This window comes from Gallus gallus, chromosome 1, assembly GCF_016699485.2.
Source record: "Gallus gallus isolate bGalGal1 chromosome 1, bGalGal1.mat.broiler.GRCg7b, whole genome shotgun sequence".
NCBI classification, from domain to species: Eukaryota; Metazoa; Chordata; class Aves; order Galliformes; family Phasianidae; genus Gallus; species Gallus gallus.
The window spans coordinates 55,016,874-55,023,206 of record NC_052532.1 but is presented as its reverse complement, the minus strand read 5'-3'; the positions used below and the strand labels follow the sequence as shown (position 1 = coordinate 55,023,206).

The 6,333-nt window shown below is 38.5% G+C and overlaps 1 long non-coding RNA gene across 1 annotated transcript in view; it reads right to left on the bottom strand.

Moving 5' to 3' along the window:
- Positions 1-1,159: 1,159 nt before the first annotated feature.
- The window catches only part of LOC121109114, a 129,838-nt gene continuing 124,664 nt past the window's right edge, over positions 1,160-6,333 (bottom strand). The window contains exons 4-5 of the long non-coding RNA XR_005844033.2: positions 3,341-3,466; positions 1,160-1,984 (exon numbers count right to left, since the gene is read on the bottom strand). This is a non-coding gene — a long non-coding RNA (uncharacterized LOC121109114). The remainder of the gene's footprint in view (positions 1,985-3,340; positions 3,467-6,333) is intronic.

Here is a 6,333-nt window from a genome sequence, read left to right as displayed (position 1 = left end):
CAGTGTGTGGTCTGGGGGAAGCCAGCCTTTTCCTTTTTCACTTCTAATCTCTGACACACTGTTTACCTCTTCTTTCTTATATACTTTAATCTCTGTGTTGCTCCAAAGGATCCTAAACAAATTGTAGGTCAGCATGGATTAGGCTGCTTTGTTACCAATGATTAATACATTTACTTTTGCTTTAACATCTTCAGCAACAGCTGAATGTCAAAAAGATCCAGCAAGAGTTTGTTTAATCTCAACAAAAACTATACCCACATCTTCTAACAATTGCATTGTCAGCCTCAGCATAAAGAACTGGAACACAATAGGAGACAGTGACCATGGACCTGTATTGTTAACATGCATTTTCGGAGACACTATTCTAGTAATTCAGTATTAGCACAATCAGATTCACAGTAATCTTCATTAGATCAGGACAAAAAATTAAGCTTCAGATATTTTCCTAAGAGTCTGTATTCTGCTCCCATTTGCTCAGAAGTTCCACTGTATTTAGAAATGGTGTATGCAGCTTGACAGTCATGGAAATATTTTCAGTATAACCATTATATTAAAGGTTGCTTGACAATGATGTAAATATATGGATCAGAAATAAATAAGGAAGTCATTGGACACTTTGGACTACTTTCAAAAGTAAGGATCAGATAGCTCTCTTTAAAGCATCTTAGATGTTTCTAGACTCAGGGAAGCTTTCACAGAATCACAGAATGGCTTGGGTTGAAAGGGAACTCAAGGATCATCAAGTTCCAATCCCCTTACCACAGGCAGGGCTGCCATCTGCTAGATCAAGTACTAGATCAGGTTGCCCAGGGCTCCATCCAGCCTGGCCTTAAACACCACCAGAGATGGTGCATCCACAACCTCTCTGGGCAACGTTAGTTTCTTAAATTAACATTGCATCTGCCCTGTCTTTGAAAGTATATTGGTGTGATTTATATATATATTGGGCTGTTGTCCCATCTTATTTTTTCACATCAATTTCAAAATTTGTGCCATAATTTCAAAGTAACTTCACCACTCTTGACTCTTTTTTCTCTCACCTGCCAATGCTTGATGTCTCCCAAGCATCACCAGCACCTGGCCTCTCTTCATCCATATCTCTGACAATGAGCACCACTGTTTTCCCAAATTTAGTCAGTGTAGGAAGTGATATCCAAACCCTGCACAAATGCCTGACAGATGAGTAATATTTCCAGTTGCAATTTATACCAGATCTTTATTTTTTCAGAGTTTTCACCAGTAGTAATTGCATGGTAACCTGAATGTTTGTGTCAGTAGGGTCTTCCTAGGTTTTCCTTTCACTGACAGAAAAATAAAACTCCTACTCAGTGAAATTTTAGAAATTTTTGATTGATTTGGAAATTGTAAGAATATGCACACAAAATATCTTTATGCAGTATCTCATAGGTTTCACCCAAATTTCCCCAATGTAGTGTGTCTATAAACACACTATCTGATCTGTATAAGTATATTGCCATAGTTAAATCCAGAGGCAGGGTGTACACAAATTTATGTAATATTGGAGGAAAAAAAAACCACAGTAATTGCATTATTAATTAGCCAAGAGCATTTAGGTCTCAAAATCAAGCAATAAAACCTTCAGAAACAAGTGCAAAACAAGGGCAGTGTTCATTCAGCAAGCCATGAGATGTGTAACTAAGACAAACTGAGAGATCAGAGAAAAAAAAAAAACGTACACATGAGCTGAGATCAGATAAGAAAAAGAACTAGAAAACTGGGATAAACCAGCAGTTTATTGAGGGAATTGGTAGCACTTACTATCCTATATACAAGCTGATGCATTTTTATGAGCATGTAAACACCGTATATAAAAGTTAAGAAGGCTTTAAGGAAGCAGTCCTCAGCTTACCCGTACCATCCCAAGTCTTAGAGGCCACAATTGCCCAATAAAACAGGGGTCCCAGTTCTCTGGCTTGGATTCAGTTTCAGTCAAATCTGTCATAAGGCATTGCTATAAATAAGTCTAAAGAAAGGCAAAGAGATTTTTATCAGATTCCAATTATTAACAAGTTTATAAGCATAAGTCATGAACCCCTTATTTTCCCATAATTGTCTTGGTTTTCCATGTTATTCTAAGAAAAGATATATGAAAAAATATTCTAATAATCAAAAGGTCCTTTAAGAGACTTTTTTAAAAAAATGTAGTAAAGAGAAAGAAAATTGAGCAAAAATAATAATAATAATTAAAATAATAATAAAAAAATTTCACCTAGATATTTTCTCTGCCAATTTTTTGCATGCTAGCAAGAATTACTCTAATAAAGGTGATGGCCACTGTGCACATTTAGCCCACGCTGCCTCACATCCCAGCAAATCTCCTGTATTCCACCCAGTGCCTGCCCCAAACAAGGTCCAGCTGTGTGTTGCCTCCATGGCTCCATAAACACTTATCTCCCCAGCCAGTGCAAAAGCAAACAGGGCTGTGCAAGCCACTTCCAGGCAATCTGCCTCAGTCTGCAGTGAGGGGCATTTCCTCAGCTCTTTGGAAAGCTGATTTCAGAAGGTATTTCTGCTGGTTTCCACCACTTGGCATGAATTTCTGACTTCACACTTGCCTTCTCCAAAGAGATGGATGCTAAGTTGTTTGGAAATGTTGGCCTTGGCCCAAGATCCAGTCTATGGGTCACAATAACCCAATAACTTAGCTACGGGTAGATGCTGCATGGATAGTCTCTAAGCTATAGCCCAAATTCAGATTCAAATCTAAGCCAAACATGTGACAATGACATCGTCCAAACCAAAACACAAGACCTGCAGGCAACATCACTACAGCCACCTCGCTTCCACTGGCTGTCTTTACCTTAGTTTCACTTGTTTTCACTGTATGTTTCGTCCCACTGTTGCTAAAGGCAATTAAAGTATTGCAGTTGAGGGCTGTGGCTCCTACAAAGAATTCTTTTACCTTTAAAGAACCTCTCAGTGACAAAAAGCATATTTACCTCTCCACAACACAATCCATTGAGAACAGATATCTAAATTCAATTGACAACTCTGAAAAGCTCTTAAAAAAATTATATGCTATATGCATAAACAGCAGCAAATGCCATCATCTGCAAAATAAATTGTACATTTCAGGAGAATAAAATGGTAATCTGCATTGTGGTCCTCTGCTGGGGCACCTTAGAGAAGCTGGTATTCAGATAATAGTTGACTAATTGGTCTTAATTCAAACAAAACTTCCCAAAGAATAAGAAAGGTATAAAGACCATCTGTAAAGTTTGAGATAATATGAGCAGTGTATTTGCTGGACTTCAGCACTGCACATGCACACCTTCTTGCTCCACAGCAAAGCAAGAGAGAATAGGTTAATTTAAATCACCTTTAGTAGGGCTTTGAGCCTATTCATTCTGCTTCCCAGATTTTGATGGGCTAAGATCTTGCACCTGTTTTCCTCTGCATCTACTCTGAGGAGTGTCATCGGCTCTGCATGTGATCCTTCCATGTCCTATGGAAGAAGTAGGAAGAATATAAAAAAATTCGTGATGGAAGTACCTTTGAATGTTGCATTGATGGAAGTTACACTGTTGTAGCTGTGAAACTTTTATGGTTTAGGATTTCCTTTCTCACTGCTTACTGTAATTAACTCCTTGAGAATATTATTTGTTAAATGCAGCTCATAAATAATTGTGGCTAGGTCGGCCCAATTACAGAACATGAGTAGACCTTTCATAAATAAAATACCCCTGATGTCTTCACACTAATTGTTTTGTAACTCTAACCTCGCATGTCCAGGAGTAGCTGTGCTAAAACACTGTAAATCAGTTTAGCAGTTCCATTCACACATTGACAGACTCTGTGACAAACGGGATCACATTTCTTATCCAGACAGCCCCTGCTAAGCAGTCAGTTGGAATAGAGTAATTTGAACAGCTTCACATTAAGAAATATATGTTACCCAGAGGAAGCTCTCATGCTCCTACTTCTGTCCCCATTCCTACAACAGTGTATTCTTCTGTTAAACAGTCAAATGTTCCTCCTGCAGCCAAATTCATTACAAAACTTCAGCAAAGCAAAAGGAAAACTACACGGTTGACAAAAACAATGGCTTTTTTTATCCTTGAAGAGGACAGTTTAACAGCTAACAAGCCTTGGTACAACCTCTAGGTCTTCAAAGACAACCCCCAGCCAAAAGCCCACATGTGCTGTCATCAGAGTGTCTCCAGGTGCACAGGGGGCATCAGAGTCTTTTATCCACAACCCTTGTCCCTGCTTTTGTCCAAGAGAAGGCAGGTGGTTGACACTTGGAGCAACAAAAGCAGAGATTGCACTCTGTTTTGGAAAAACAGCAACAGGTGGGCAAAACTTGTCACAAACACAAAGAGTTATTCTGCTTTTAATGCCAGCGAGCAATAAGGCAAGGTATGCATATAGAAAGAATATCAGTACTATATTAGGATAAACCACACCAATCTGCTGCCTGCATTAGGAAAGAAAGCTGTGTTGAATGGACAATGACATTTCAAAGTGATGTAATAACTATAACATTAATTTCTCTTTGTTTAATAACCTTATGGAGTTAACTTTTATTTACTGTTATAGCAAAAAGAACATCCCCTGGCTTGAAAGATGAGAAGTTGAACTTCCCCAGCAGGGTGATCTTCTTAGTATGAAGATAGGAAATTGGCTGAAAGGAAAATACATCTTTTCATGAGGGGCTTTAAGAGAGTCACTTTATTACCTAGAGGAATTGCCAGATCTGGAAAACCCATTCATGTCTCTTCTTCTCTCTTCTTCAAGGGAAAGAAAAGCAGGCAGCAAGGAGTACTTTGAAGACTAAACTTTACCTGCTCTACTTCCTACTTATCTGGTAACTAGTAGAGCAAACAGCAGTCATTAACCAAAGAAGATTCAGATAATTTTATTCCCAAATGCTTTTTGCAATACGTTTCAGGAGTAGATAAAGCATTCCTGAGGGTATTAGGAAATTTTATTCCAGTAGGCTGCAAACAAAAGAGCAATGAAAAGTAATTTACCCTCTGTAGCACACTGAATCTTGTAGTTATCTCCTGGTAAAGAAGGGATGCTCAAGGCTACATTAGACCCAGTACCATCTTACTGTAAAGAACAAAATCTGTGATGCTGGTATTAGTATGGTAAAGTGAGACATGTAGTGCACATGAGTACTGCTTCCTTCCTGATGTTTACAAGACTGTGCTATGCAGTCACATTGCACTACACGTGAGGACGCTCAGTCTGAAGATTCCATTACACAGGTTGCTCTGGCCAGCAACGAGTCTGCGAGCAGCTACACTGGGAATGATCTGGAAAGTTTTATTCAGCTAAATTGCTGAGCAATAAAGGGAACATGAGTTAGCTGGAGTATATTTTGACCACCGGAGGGCTCCTACTTTTTTTTCCTTTATTAAATAAAAGCAGTAAGCAATGGGTGGGCTTGTTTAGAGTCAGAGAAAGAATAATGTGTAGCTAGCAATGTATTTGATGAATTTCATCTTTATCTTTATGTGAATCACTGTGGACAGACTGTGAATGTACTCAATCTATAAATTACTCAAAGCTAGTCACAAATGTTTTCATCAAATATTTTTAGATTTGCAAATACTTAAAATGTTGTCATTCCAGTTGAATATCTTTCTCACAATCAGCATTGTCACTTCGACTATTAGTGCATCAAAGCCAACCTACATTTTTAAATGTGTATTCATTTGTATGAACCATTTCCTTTGTATATCGTTTGCTAGATAGTACAAATGGTCAGATAAAAGGTCACTGAAGACAAAGTATAAACTTGTGGTGATTTCTGTCTCTTCTGGAGGAGGTTAAGCCTGCAGTTGCTCACTCATTTTGGAGGTGTATCACTGAGAAACATCACTAAGCTTCACCTAGCCAAAAAAAGCAGCTAGGACTTGCCATTTCTGTATCTCAACATACAACTGAAATGACATTTTCAGGGATCACTTGAGCTTTAAAAACTGATTTGCAGGTCCGTTTGGGACAGGAAGTCAAGACCCTCTCAGATCTCTGTAGAAGACAAGCAAGTAGCTGTTTTCAGAGTCCAGATCAAACATGTGGTTCTCACATCACTGATTCTCACCTTATATGTACGTGATGGTCAGACTAAGTCATAAACTCTCCTCAGCGTGTTTAACAATATCAGGTCACTTGTCATATTTGATAGAGTTCTGATGAATTGGTGGATCTGGGCCTACTTACAGTTTACCTGGTCTCTTCTTGTTTCAGTTCTTCAGTGCCTGAAACTTCTCACAGAATTTTTTTTAGTCTACGTTCACACCTTTGAGTGGAAGTTACGATAGCTCTAGAACCCACTATTTTTCCTCACCCAGCAGATAAACA